Source organism: Canis lupus, chromosome 36 (assembly GCF_048164855.1).
Source record: "Canis lupus baileyi chromosome 36, mCanLup2.hap1, whole genome shotgun sequence".
Lineage (NCBI taxonomy): Eukaryota > Metazoa > Chordata > Mammalia > Carnivora > Canidae > Canis > Canis lupus.
In genome coordinates, this window is record NC_132873.1 from 7,193,092 (window position 1) to 7,208,480 (window position 15,389).

Consider the following 15,389-nt stretch of genomic DNA (forward strand, 5'->3'; position numbering starts at 1 on the left):
GAAGTCATTGGAAGATTTCCAGTGGAGGGGAGAAAAACAAACTGTCCTGACTATTGTGTGAAAACCAGATGGAAGAAGGCAGGAGCAGGAGCAGGGAGCGTGGTTGGCCCAGTACAGGGGAGAGGCGATGGCGGCTAAACAAAATGTTGGCAGGTGGGGTAAGATCTGGAATGGATTTTGCAGGTAGAGTGATAGGACCTGCTGGTCAGTGGGATGTGGGCTGTGATTGAAAGTAAGAGGTCAAGGAACAGCTGCCATTTTACTGACAAGTGGAAGGCCTCAAGAAGAGAGGTTCCAGGATAGAACATGGCCATAATGCCTACGATGGACATGCAAGGCTCCAGACATCTATTGGGCCTCCACAATGAAGTGTTCACCTGGATGTGGTGGGAGCCCACCTGTAAGCACTTGGTCATCAGCATGGCTGTTTTAGGCCCTCGGAATCCCTGCACTCTGACAAGATTAACGTCTTTAGAGGTATACTCTTTGGGAATGGGACTTGAGCAAAATTTAGTTGGTTCAATCCCTTTGTTTTATAAGAGGGACACTGAAGCCCAGACGGGGGAAGCAGCTCACTCACTCAAGATCAAATAGTAGTTTGCTTGTAGAGGCAGGACCCGCCTCCATGTCTCATGTTCTCCCTTCCTTCTACAAACCATTCTCCAGGTCTGAGTTCTTTTTCTGCTGATCTCAAAACTGTTTCACCATAATTTCTTGAAGTTATTTGCACATTCCTTAAAACCTTCCCTTGTTCCACCGTGGAGGAAGTTATATGTCATCTAACTTAATTTTCTCTGCCTCTAATTAAAGCTTATTCTCTATTGTTATCGTTCTTGTATTTTTTCTCAAAATGTACGTGGGGTTGCAATACCTGACTCTTAAGACGGTGGTGTCGAGTAATTAAGTGCTTTGGTTTCCATTTACATCTGAAGAAATTGGAGCATAATAGTTAAGTAAATTCTATTCAGGTAAAGAAGATACTCCCAAAACTGGAAACTGGGGTGTCTTGAGTCTCACTTACTTACTTACAAGTCTTTGTGGGGCAGGAAATCTTTTTCGGCCCAGGCCCTGCCATTCTTCATCAGACTGTTCCAAGTTCCTTACAAACAGGAGGATAATTAGCATCACTCCCACCTTACTCTTTCCCACTCCAAAACACACCTTTTTCTCTTTAGCTTTCTTCTCTGTGGCACAGATCGGTTCCTACTGACCAAACCCACTTCCTCTTTTTCCTGGGCACACAGGTAAACTGCCTTTCCCAGGCTTCCTTGTAGGTAAGTACCTCCATGTGACTCATTTCTAGTCAACATAATTTGAGCAGAATTAACACACACCTTCCCAGTCCAGCCCATAAAAATATCCCTAGCTCCATTGTCCATGTTTTTCCCCCTTCTATCAGCATGGTGTAGTTGAGCATTGCTGCCCTAGAGCATGGATTCAAAATGGCAGAACCTGAAGATGGAAAGATCTGGACCCCTGATCACTACTTGGGGGAAAGTGGCCTGCCAATCAGGAAAACACATTTTACACTTTTTATGAACCACAAACGTCTACCGTGTATGAGCCATTATAGTTTTGGGGTTTGTTTGCTACAGCAGCCAGTATATTGACCTGGATTAGAGACAACTTGCACTGAGCCAGGAAAACACTTTCCAACACTTAGACTCTTAACATGAGACTCATGATTGAAGAAGAAGCTCAGAGACCAGAGACCATGGACCATGCCCTTCTTTATCCAAGAGAGGAAATGAGATCCAGAAAAGGACAAATCTGGCATCGTCTAAGGTCATGGAGATCAAAAGGTCTCTGCAGGACTAGAACGTTCATTTCCTGGCTCCTTTTCAGGACACGATGTTGCCATTCTACTGACAGATGTCAAGTACAGTGTCCAAGACAGGCTTTAGGACAGGACTCAGACAAAGCTCGCTGTCAGAAATGTCTTCTGTACTTGTAACCTGAATCTCCCTATTAGCAGTTTATGTCCTCCTGTTTGTGCTCTGTCCTCAGGGAAGTTGATGAGTGTCTAGTCACCTGCCTTCCTATAATAACCTTCCCGACACTGAAGGTCAGCTTTGGATTACCCTTCAGTCTCCATTTCTCCAGCACAGCTACAGTCCCCCAAACATGGCTCCTTTTCTAAATAAAAACAACCATGACCACAACAGCCCCACACCCTTGACTAGGGTGGCTGAAATGCTGGTCTAGCCTGAACCGGCCCCATCACGCAATTGTTTCTTCCATCACTCATTGAGGCCTGTGGTTGTCCCGTAACTCATAGGATTTGCTTTGGCAGAAGGACCAGAAGAGGGTTTGGGTTGAGTCAACCTGCCCACCCCCGCATTCCCTGAAGCCCTCTGAGCACTAAGCTAGAGACTATAGCTTTGGTCCTGTTTCAGGCCGGGTGGTACAAATATCTGCTTTTAAGGACTATCCCAGCAGTCTGGAGCCTTTTCTGATCCACATTTCTATCAATAGGATATTTTGATCACAAATCCCCAATATACACAAATAATATCATTTAAATATGAGTGAGAATGTATATGTGCTATGTGAGCTAGCTATGTACCTACTACAGCATTTGCAAAAATAGGAATTTTTAAAGCACAAGATAACAAAAATATACGAATAAAAATGCTAGGAGTTTCTTCCCTGGCCCTAGTGGGCCCATCTGCACAGGCCCCTCTTTGGGGAACACTTGGTCCATCAAAATCTTTGAACTGAAGTCACAAACTGGCAGCCTACAGGCCAAATTTAGCCCACAGATGTGTTTTGCTTGGCCTGGACAATGTTTTCTAAATTTTCTATTAGTTCCCAAAACTTAAAAATTGGACAAGATCACATAAAAAGCCAGAGATTTTTTTATCCATTTTATTTGCTGCTTTATCCCTGAAACATGATGCATAAGTAGGCACTCAAATATCTGTCTAATTGAGTTTCCAGCTTCTCTCAAAAAAAAGCCACGCTGACATTTCTTCCCAGGAATAATCACCTGGAGCTGAGCAGTGTTTAACCCCCACCCTCCTCGTTAGCAGGGCATGGATTTGCCAGTCCTGGACCACAGTCCCCACCACTCCCTGCTGTCCCATATCTAACCAGCTTCACTCATGCCTGTTACCAGCCTGGCCTCCATTAGTATTTGAACACTTGCTTCTACCTTAAGAGTTTCTGGTTACATGATGGCCTCAGTCGCCTTTCATGTCCCCAAACAAAACCAATAGTTTCTCTGGAATCCAAAAACAGAGATTTGAGCCTGATTCTGCTGGTTACCATCTTTGGGGAATTTGCTCTCTGAGCCATTATCTCCTAATCTGGAAACGGGAATAACAATACCTTCCTCACAAGGTAGTTGAGAAAAAAAAAAATCAGATAATATCTGTGGGCCATTTTGTAACTTGTAAAATGTCATGGAAATTAGAAAACATGGTTATTATAGCTATATTCATCCTCCAGAGGGACTAGTTGAGGTAATGGGGATAAAGACTCCAAGTATCATTCCCCAGAGCTGACCATACTCCCCTACATTAACCATGTCCTTCTATACCACCCTCCCCCCACACTCACCTACCCACCTAACCTACCCAGGTTACCCTAAGCACATCCAACACTTTGGATGTGGACAGACAAATGTAGAAACAGGCCCAAGAGTGAGGAAGAATCCACCACCCTAAAGCTTGGGTTAATTTCTCTTGATAATATTAACTCCTTTATTTCACTCATTTTTTTTTTTTTTTTTTAGATTTTATTTATTTGTGAGAGAGACAGAGAAAGAGAGAGCATCCAAGCAGGGCAGAAGCAGAAGCAAACTCCCAACTGAGCAGGGAGCCCAATGCAGGGCTCGATCCTACGACCCCAGGATCATGACCTGAACCAAAGGCAGATGCTTAACTGACTGAGCCACCCAGGTGCCCTTATTTCACTCTTTCTCCTGCCCCAGTCACTTAAGGCTGGTGACTTAATTCACCATCCAATCTAGGTCTCAAAGCTCCCTGCCCAGAGACCAGTGGTGTGCCCATTCTCCACACACCTAATCCTAAGGGCGGGTCCCTACAGTCTCCTTCATCCCCGTAAGTCAAGACCTGTCATGGATTTCTAATCTTGTTATTCACCCCTTGGAAATATGCCTAAGGGAGCATTCCTCTTCCACCATTTTACCAGCAGGGAGACTATTTCTGCTACATATAAGCCTGGCTTTCCAGAGACACACCCCTACACACACACACTCACTCCCTCTTCTCTCCTCTGGCTTTCCCATAAATATGTGCCAACTACAGGCTGAAATATACAAATTTACCAATATTCAACCATTTCTGACCTAAGAAAAGGGGCAATTTTATACAGTTCAACTTCATACATGTAATACAGAGGCCTAGCCTTGGGGGGGTGGGTTTCCGTGATCTCCAAATCTTGCTGTTTTTAAGTCAAAGTGAGTCGTTCTTGTCCATTTCTCACAGTGAATGACACTGAAAAAAGCCTGAGAAAAATACTTCAGCCTCTCAGATGTGTTGGGGGGACTTCCTCACAACCCTGAGCTACAGTTGCAGACAGTTCCATGAACTAGGAAACCCAAGTAAAAATATATATTCTAAGATGCAACTGATTCTTGCCTCTTCTGTCTCTCTCCTACTCCCTGGGGGAAACGAAGGACAACATATTCATGCTGGCTCAGGGCTGGCGAAGGGAAAGCCCTTTTAAGGAAGAAGGGCATCGCCTCAAGGTCTTCCAATGCCCACCATCTCAGAAGTTCCACATTTCCCCTCCCCTTGCTCTTTCAGGGCTTTATGAAAGAGGTTCCTGAGTCCCTATCTCTGACTTCTTTTGTTCTGTTGGTTGGCAGGTACCCCCTCCCCCACCTCTCCCCTCTCCTGGAGCCCTTTCCCTTAACATCACTCACTCTCCAGCAGAAGAGGAGAGTGGAGACCCCAGGAATGCTGGGACAATTCTCCCAACTGCCCCCGCAACCAACACCTGAAATGTTAGCAGAAATCCTATAGCATTAAACATTGTTTTCTCTCTTTCATAGGGTCCCCTTTAAAAGGCGAATTCACCGCATATTAAGCATTTCTCTTTTTTTAAAAATATTTTATTTATTTATTTGAGAGAGAGTGTGAGCAAGAGAGATGACAAGCCAGGGAGGAGGAGAGAGACAGAGGACAAGGGAGAAGCAGACTCCCTGCTGAGCCAGGAGCCTAGTAAGGGCTCCATCCAGGGACCCTGAGACACTTACCAACTGAGCCACCCAGGAGCCGCCTATTAAACATTTCTGAAACTACTCCCCAGGACGCTAATGTTCCAAGAGATATTCTTGGGTGTTCGTCAGAAAGGGTTCTTCGGTCCGATAAGTCTGGGAATCGCTGTATGCCCTCGCTAGCCCCGTGTAGGAATTTTGAAATACAGCATCACATGAAAGACTTAGAGACCTCGTGGCAAAGGACCCTATTTAACTGTGTTTAATCTAGTGTAGCCTACATTTATTCAGCCAAGGAACCCTTTTATTGTCAATGCCTGGGCCTTTATGTTCCATAGAAAACACTCTGCTCTAACTTTTGAGGGTGAACGGGTGGGTTTAACAGTCCATCTTCCCCCTGGGTGTTTAGAGAGCACAGAGCTGGGGAGGACACTGGACCTCTTATCAGCCCCACCGCCCCTGCAATGGAACACCACTCACCCAGGCTCGCAAATGGCTCTGCCCCTCTGCCCTGGACACACACAATTTCTGTAAAGAGCAGAGAACTCCCCAGTGCCTATTACCCTTCATCAATCTGGGCCCTGAGAAGCTCAAAACCAGCCTGCAACAGACACAATGAAGACAAAGAGATCCAAGAGGACTCCACCCAAAAGGGAGGATATGGGAAGTCCAAGTATGATACATTCTGTGTCGTCCCATTGCCCAGTTTTGATTAGGCACATCCTGGCCTCCGAATGTGTGCGTCAGGGCTTGAACCTGGTCCCACCCAGGTGGGAGCCCCTGCAGCGCCCTGCAGAAACCACAGACTTGGATGCGGTGCCTCCTTCATCAAATTCCTGGTGATTCATCTGGATCCCCCCACTGTAGTATTTGAATTCCTTCTACTTTCCATTACTCTGCTTCATCTCTGTGGCTTATCTCTCCACCTAGAATGTAAACTCCAGGAGGCTTGAGGTCATACCATCTCCCTCCTCTTTTTCTCCCCACAGCATCTGGTTCTCTGTAACAGGCATAGAGGAGGTACTTAATGAACAATCCCAAATTGTATTCGCAGAATCTCTTCTGCTTCCTAGCCACCCCAGGAAGGAAGGGAGCTAAAATAGGAAAGCTCTTTTAACCCAGCTCCTCGCAGACTCACAGACTCAACTGACACCCTCCATTTCGGAATAAACCAGAAAAACCCACGGCACCCTGATGGCCCACAGCCACTGGGCCACACTCTCATGCCCTCATACATGTCTGTTCTCTGGAACTGAGCTATTTGCTAATCAAGAAGAGTCTGTTGTGCCCCAAGTTGTCCGTGCCAGTTGCATATATCCCTATAGTCATGTATTTCAAGTAACGCTACTGGGACAGACGCTTGTTCCCACCTAGACTAGATATTCTCCACCTGGCCCTTCAGATCCATTCTGCCAAAACCACAGCACCTGCCGGCATCTAGCTCCTATAGCTACCTGACGACACCGCCCTGGTGACGGGAGCGGCCCCCCACTGCTTCTGTCACTGTGCACTCCCTTATCCTTCTTGGTTTCGCCCAACCTTGTTTACATTGTGTCATTCCTGTGCTGAACTCTTCAACCATTCCTTCTGAGCGTCCCATCTCTTTTCCTGCCCCCAGGACCCTGATGGATTCACATCCCAGCAACCATCTGTCCCTCTCTCCTTTTCTAACACAGCCCCATGTTGTTCTAATTCCAGGATTCTGAGTGCTTTGAGGAGCATCTTCCCCATGCTCCGGGGAGGAGGAGGAGGACAAGACCTAAGGATCTCCCAGCTCCAAAGTAGCAAACCTGGGAGTCTCAGCCTGGGCTGCCTAGAGAAAGCAGAGCCCCAGAGGAAGGCTTAGCTGTGAGGAGTTTATTCAGGAATGTGGTCCGAGGATCAAGAGGAAGGGAGAGGGGAATTGAAACAGGGAAGGTAGAGGAGCCAAAGCTAGGATGCGTTATCAAATTGGCCACTGGTAGGGGAACTGTCGCTAGCTCCTGTGACCAGTTGAAAAACCTTATGAATTGTATCTCAGGAGAAGAGAGTAGAATTTACCCATCAGCAGGCAGTCCCCTCTGTGTGAGGGATATCCTCGGCCCCAGAGCATTAATTGCACTGCGCTTCTGGCCTGCATAAACAGAGGTGCCTTGCAGATTCCCATGTGTATCCTATATTGTGCCATCAGAACACCCAGGGTCTATGAGAGGCACACAACAGGGACAAGAGGTAAGGCACAAACAGATTATATCTCTGGAGTGGATCCAAGTCTCTGTGAGTGTGGTCACTGTGCAGGGGATAAAGAGCGGTGCTCCAAAGGCGACCAATACAGTCCACCCCCGTTACCACTCAGATCTGCTCATGTGCTCTCTCCCCTAAATCTGATCTAACACAAGGCCTCCTTCAGAGTTGTGGCCAACCACACTCTCCTCAAAGACGTGATGAAGTAAGGTTAGTGTAATCAGCTAGGATCCCTACTGCCCCGGCTGTCTGGAAGCCATAATTAATACTCCTCATCGCCTTCCTCCACCACCCTTGCTGGATCCCCTCCGTCTCAGTCAGCACTTGGACTGGTCCGGGTTGCTTTCCTGGTGGGACATCACAGGTCCCACAGAGAAGGATCTGCGTTGTTAGTCGCCTTGCCTCTGTGAGGTCACAGATGGTGAAATTGCTCATTCACTCAGAGCAAAGGAGATGGCCGACGACTCCATGAATTTCAGATATGAAAATTCCCTGTCCTTCGTTGCATAGAAGCCACCATAGCTCCTCATATAAGTCAGGGTCTATGACCACCACCAGTATAGTAACTCCTTTCTTTGCCTGGCAGTCTCTTGGCTTAAGGACCCCAAGTGAGGTAGTGATGGTAGTAAGTGTACAGGGCCCAAGGTTTACCTTAGGTTACCCATAATGTTTGGGTATGCTCCAAATGTCCTTTAAAATGTAGTAGATCTTCGAATCTATGTGGAGTTTATCTCCCTACTTTCTGGTGTACATGTGTCTTAGGAAGGCCACTTCCTGTGAAAAGGTCCATTAGCATGATTCTATCTACCACGTGCAGAGAGAAAGAGAGATTGTTCTGGTCACAGGGAAAACACTTAACCCATACAGACTTTCTTCCCTCTTGTGTGTCATTTACTTTGTGTTTTCCTCAATGCAGGTGCTTTCTTAATGGCTGTGGGTCACCCAACCAGGAATTTGGTGTACTTAATTTGCCGCATGCCTTCCTTCTCAGGAGGCCTGGCTTCATAATCCACAGGACCATGAGCTCCCTGGAGCATATAGGTCAGTCGTATTGGTTAATATGAATTCTTCCAACTTTTAGGCAGTTCCTGGCACAAAAATCCATGGAGCTGGACTAAATTATTGGAGTTTGGGATGACCCATGGAGGCTCCAAGCAATTCCCAGGGGGATAATGGCTTCCTCTGTCCACATTCTCTGCCCCTGGTGCAGAAAAATGAAGAATAAGGGTTTCCACTAAGATTTTTCACTGGGTCCCTCTTCCCTAAGGGCTACCCTTCTTGGGATGTTTTTAATCGTATAGAGTTTCCTTGGCATTATCTGTGCAAATCAGAGCAGAGAGGAGCAGCAACAGGTGGAGAGAGTTGTGCTCCTGGAGGCAGAGACTTGCCACAGAGACATATGGAAATATTTTACACACTGTCATGGCACACTTTCATTCACTCCTCTCCCCCATGTTATGCATACCATGCACCTGCTGTACATTAAGCACTGTGCTTTTGTATAGATTAGTTCGCCTCAGGAAGAGCAGAAATTCGAGATTATCCCTGCGCTGGTAGGGTTGGAGGATGGTCTTAGGTAGTCAGTCTCTGGCCTATTTCCAGATCCGTAAATGGAGTGGGTGCGCTATGCGATCTCTCAGGAGTTTTCCAGTCCAAATTTGCTAACATTTTCTGTAGCTCTAGGATCTAGTTTCTCCTTCTAGCAGACACCCCAGTCAGGCTCCTAAGCCTCTCTCAACCTGAGCTTCCTCTCCACAAGTTGAGACTCAAGCCAAGAGCCTGAGTGCAGGGACTTAGTTTTTGAAGTGATCCTGGGAAACAGGGGTAGGGTAAGAGGAGGCAGGAAGGGAGGAAAGATGGAAGGAAGGAAGAAAAGAAGGAAAGAGGGATGGAAGGAAAGAAGGAAGGAAGAAGGAAGGAAGGAAGCAAGGAAGGAAGGAAGAAAGGAAGGAAGGGAGGGAGGGAGGAAGGAAGAGGAAGAAAGGAGGAGAGGAAGGAAGTCAAGCAGGCAGGCTAACACAAGGTACAATATGGAGCTGGGCTTTACTGTAGCAAACGGAAGCCGTCAATATTCTCTGAAGAGCCATGTAGAATGTACCTCATAAGTCCATGTGCCGGCAGGATGGAAAGAGAGGAAGCTTTATCTACTGGCTCCCATCCGCTGCTGGCCAGAGGATGTCCCATGGGGTTAACCAGCTCACCCTTCCTGGTTTGCACCCATGCCAGTGCCCAGGAGCTTTACACAGTTACATCAGAGAAGACCCAGAGAGAAGCAAGAGATACACGGGCACAGCTGAGAGGACGGTCCAGGGGCTCTGAGCTGGTTGCCATGACTACGGAGTAAAAGGCGGACCAAGAGGATATTTGATTAGGGCTTGCCAGGTTTAGCAAAAAATATATTATTCTCGGCTAAATTTAAATTTTTAGATAAGCAGCGAATAAGCATATGCCCCCATGCAATATTGGGGACATGCTTATATTAAATAAATTATTCACTGTTTACTTGAAATTCATATTTGACTGAGCATCCTGTGTTTTGTCTGGCCACCCTATCCATGTGCAGTGCACAATGGGGCACAGGAGCTGTGCTATACTAAGCCCCGGTGCCCCCTCCTCTGACTCCTTTAAGATTATATCTCTCTGCCTTGAGGATCCTGGATACAGAAGCGGCTCAGTGATGGGTGATGACCTGTGGGTCCTCTGTGTAAGGACAAGAGAGGCAAGCTGGAGAAAATAGCTTGGTGATATGAAATGGGGCTCAAAGCCCAGGGAAGGACTCTCGTGCTTGATGCTGCAAGACCCCAAGCCTGAGCAAATCCAGGCTGGTGCTGGCCCCTGCCACACCCCTCAATGGTGGGAGCATCCCCAGCAATGTCAAATTGAAGGCCTACAGAAAATGGAAGAACAGAAATACTTGTTTTCATTAAAAATTAGAATGCAAATGTCAAAAGCCAATGGGGTCTTTTTTTTTTTTCCCAAAAAATCCATCTGTTGTTTTGGGGCAGACTCCTCATCTCAAAATATACCAAATGTGATTGTTTTAAGGACACTGAAGAGTTAGTAGGTGTTTCCTATTCTAAGTTTAAGCATTAAAAAAAATTAAACATGGTGAAAAAATAATACTATCTATATATTTTTTCCTCGTAGCTTCAACATTTCCAGAATTTTGACCTCTGTCTGGTAGTGAGGTCTCCTCCACCCCTTGCACCATCGCTAGCTTCTCTCCTGCTCGGATCCTTAGCCTCGGCAGAGTGACAATTGCACTGGAATCCCTGGATTTCATCCCTCATCCCTGGTGAAGATAAAGCTAATTATACAAAGCTGCATTTGCCCTGCCGGAACCTCACACCCTGCACCTCTGGAAAAGACACGGAAGCTGCTCATCACCTTCGCCTGAGATCAGCCCCATCAGCACCTGTCTGAGCTATAAGAATCCCAGAGCATAGCTCCTACTGAGTCTAATTCCCAAAGTGGGGTAGAAAGGACCATCGTGTTATCTCGTCCAGCCTCCCGGTCCCATCGATGAAGACGCTTCCTCCCACAGGTGGGAAGTGACAGGTGCAAGGTCCTCACTGGGTTTTGCCATTTGACAAAGTCAAGAGAAAAACCCCATGACCCCAGTGATAGCCTCACCCCACTCCCCAACCTCCTCTGATTGTATGACCTCCTTCCTATTGGTACTGCTCCACTGCGGAAGGAGGTGGGATGTGATGATAGACTGAGCTCCCACGCATAACCCGGAGGGCCCTGTCTTCAAAGACTACTACTGTGAACATCTATTCTTCGTGACTCAGAGGGCAGGTCGGAGCCTTACGTTACTCAAGGCATTAGCCATGAATGGCTTGTTGGAGACGAAATCCGTATGCAAACCCCCCCTTTCCTGTCATTTAATACTCACGTAACTTTGTACAGATCGCGTAATCTTCCAGAAGCCCAGCCTTCCTGAGGAATGGACAGGTGATCTCTGCCAGACTCGGAGAGTCATTGTGAGCACGGACTTCCCACATGAGACGCCGCAGAGAGGTGTACGTGTTAGCTGCTATTGTGGTGGAAGGTATCGTGGGAAAATGCTGGGTTAGGAAACTTCTTGTCTAGATTCCGTATGGTCGACATGATATACCCTACAAGACCAGTTATGGGTTATAGGCTTTCTCCCAAGTCCACTACCCTCCTGTATCCCCACCCCGTACGTAAACTGCTCTCTATGGCTTATAGATGTGTCGCCCCATAAAATAGCCACTAGCTACATACTTAAGTGGAGAATAATAAATAAGGCCAAGTAAAGTAAAAATTTAGTTCCATAGCCACACAAGCCACATTTCCGGAGATCAATAGGCACATGTGGCTAGTGGCTACCATAAAGGATGGTGCAGATAGAGATCATTTACCCCATTACAGAAAATTCTAATCCCCAGTGCCATGGGAAGATAGTCAAAACTCACATAAGCCACAGGATCTTCTGTGGTTTAGTCCCAACCTACCCGTCCGGGTTCATCTCCTGCCTCACCTGCCCATCTGCACCCTTTACTCCACACCAACCACATGTTCTTCTTGGCCTGGACTTCCATGGGTCTGTGGCTGTCTTCGTGTGATTCCCTTTGTCGGCGATGCCCTCTCTACCCTGCACCACACCCGCCCCCACCTGGACCCCCTGCTCCTGCCTGCCTAACACCATTCCAGGCCCAGTGCAAAAAGCTCCTTCGTCAGGGCCATGCTCCATGATGCCCCCCAAAGGTATCACTCAGTCTTTTTTCTCTGGTTCCACCACTGGTGTCCCAATTACAGCATCTACACCCTGAGACCGACGGTTTGCTCACAGTGTCTGTTGGGGGCAGGGATTGGGTCTCATTCATCGTTGTTCCCACGGGGCCCTGGGCAGGCCAGGGCAGAGTGGAGACCTTGACCAATGTCAAGGCCACAGGTCTTACCTCTTGCCACCACCTCTCCTCCTCGTCCCTGGGGATCAGGGCTCTGGCCCACTCGCAGTTGTTTGCCCTTAAGGGAAGGGCTTAGCCCCCGACCGCCGGTTCTCCCTGAGCCCACAAGGATGCAGAGGGAACCCCACTTTGGACGCCGGAACTTGGGCCTTGTCAGTGGCCATGGGGAAGAGGTCAGCTGGAAAAGGCAGTCCCGAGGCGAGAGCCTGCTCCTGGGAGGGAGGGGACGAGGAGAGACAGTCCCCGAACGCACACCCACTGACCGTTCTTTCCCAGTGGAACACTCCCTGCTCGACCTCTCTGGTGCCCAGGCCGGAGCCCTCCCATGGCATGCTCATGGGCATGCTCCTCTGGGGACCACTCCCCATGCCTGCCCCACAGGCCCCAGGGGCAGCAGAGCCTCCGGGGCCAAGTGTCTCCCGTGCCCACCCCCCTAAACCCCTCCAAATGAGTGCATCCGTGCCGTACCCCTCACCTCCTCTCCCACCCGCCTCCTGTGCTCTTAGGACCACCTCCAGCCCCATATCTTTCCAGCTTCCTGGCTAGCTTCCTTCCTCCCTCTTTCCTTCTCCCCCAAGTCCACCTCCTGCCATCAGAAAGCCCTGCCCCATGCACCCCTGCGGGGGCCTCACCTCTCTGACACTGGACTCCTTGCCTGGGCCACCTCCCTGTATTAGCTTCCTAACCTGGCTTTCCTCCTCTCACCTCTGACCCTTTCCGTCCACCCCATCGGGATCGTCTTCCTAAAATCCAAATCTTCCTTCTCCAGACCTCTGCTCCCTCCATTGCTCACAGGGGGGAGAAAAGCAAACTCCTTACACAAGTATTGGAGTGGCTCCCAGACCTGACCCCCGCTTACCCTGGCTGCCTTCCCTTGGCTGGACCATGCCACCCCCCTTTCCACTGCTGTGCCCCTTCCCTGCCCCCCCTTCCCTCCCACATGCAGCTCAAACATCCCTCCCTCTGGGTAACCATGGGGTTACATCCTCACCAGGCTGCCTGGGCTCACCCCCACTGAGGGACCTGGAGAAAGGCTTCGAGCCTCACCGTGCCTCAGTTTACTCATCTGCAGAATGGGATCATAGGGTCGCCCAGCAGTTGTCGAGCACAGATTGAAGAGATATTTGGGAAAGTACACAGTGTGGCTCCGAGCACGTAGCTCTTTCCTTCTACCATTGGTGGCGGTGACGTCTACCAGGCTTTCCACACACACCCACGGTTTCCCTGCCCCCTTGGCCATCCTTACAGCAGCAATTCCTGCATTTCTGTCACCGGTCAAACATAGTCGTGCAAAGCTACAGAACATTCGTCCAGCTTGTTCCCAAGCCCTCCCTCCTCTGCGTTCCCTGCTGCTACCCTAACAGAGAGCATGCAGGGCCCGAAGAGAGTAAGACGGCATCTGGCATCCCGAAGAGCTGGGAGCCAGGGAGCCCTGTTCAGCATCTCCAGGTGCCTCGCTGGGAACTAGGGAGTTTGCTCTGCCCACACCATCAGATTAGCTAATATTTAGTGAGGAATCCCCCTGTACCAGGCACTCCACGTATCAGAGACAAGGCAGCTCTCAGACGTAGTTAGTCACCTCATTTCCGTTTTTCCAACTGAGAAAGCTAAGGCACAGAGAAGTGAAATAACGTGCCCAAGGTCACGCAGCGCTAAGTGATGGAGCCCAGAGCCAACCTCGGAAGTGTGACAACAATGCTTGTGTGTGCAGCTACTACGAGATTTACTGCCAGAAATAGCTGATCCGGAGCTCTGTCCCACCCCGGTGCCCCTGAGATCTGAGATAGTGGGTGAGTGTGTGTGTGTGTGTGTGTGTGCGCGCGGGAGCGTGTCTGAGTAACCAGGAAACGAAAACCGGGCCCCTAGGGCAGGTGCCAGAAGGAACAGAAGAACAAGAATCAAGGAAAGGTCTCACGGCTTGCCAACCAACGCTCAAGCAACTGAGGTCTCTGAAAAGTGCCCCACGCATTTGCACACCCACAGTCGAGTGTAAGCGACCCAGGCCCTGAGGATCAGCCTGATGCCCCGCCAGTGCCAGTTGGATTGTAAGGAGCATCAGTTCGTTCCTGGTTGAAGCCCAGCCACTTGGAGTTGTGGGGTCAGCCGATGTCAGGGCAGGGTGGGGCTGCAGAGGCCAAGCTAGCCATCAACCCATTATTGGAGTCACTGGCACTTCCAAGAAGGGCCGCAGCGGTGGTTCTCCAAAGGAGGCCCCAGGGCCACCAAGAGCAGGATCTCCCAGAGCTCTCTCTACATTGCCCATTCCTGCGCCACCCCCCACCCCCGAGCCACAGTCTCTGGGACCAGGCCCTGAAATCTGCCTTGTTCACAAGCCCTCTGGAGATTCTGATTTACTCTCTGAAATACACAGCCAGCTGTGTCTTAGATCAGGCTCCCAGACACAGACCCTGAGAGGAAAAGGAAAGTTCTTAATGAAAAGACTTATAATGGAAGTGTCTCCCAGAAAAGCCAACAGGAAATGCGGGAGCAGGAGAAGGACGAAGGAACCCGGCAGGGGTTGTGGGCTCAGAGGAGGTCCTGCAGGTGGCGGCTCTCCCAGGTCCCACAGGGGCTCCAGAATCATCCAAGGGACTCCAGCCACTCCAAGTTCTTCCAGGATCGACATCTTAAGCACATCTATGACTTTGCTTATTTGCTGGCCCAAACCGGGTTTTACTGAAATTAGGAGTTGTGTGTTGGCATGACGAATGATTGAAAATGGGTTCTTCTGCAAAATTAAAGCTATTGACGATATATAGATAGGCTAACGTAGCTTAGAAACACTTGGCATAAGGACCCAAGGAAACCTGGGCCTGTACCTAGGATTGCACTAACAAGCAATTTGGCATCCAGCCTTTTGGTCAAGAGGATTTCTTTTTTTTTTTTTTTTTTTAATTTATTTATGATAGTCACACACAGAGAGAGAGAGAGAGGCAGAGACATAGGCAGAGGGAGAAGCAGGCTCCATGCACCGGGAGCCCGACGTGGGATTCGATCCCGGGTCTCCAGGATCGCGCCCTGGTCCAAAGGCAGGCGCCAAACCG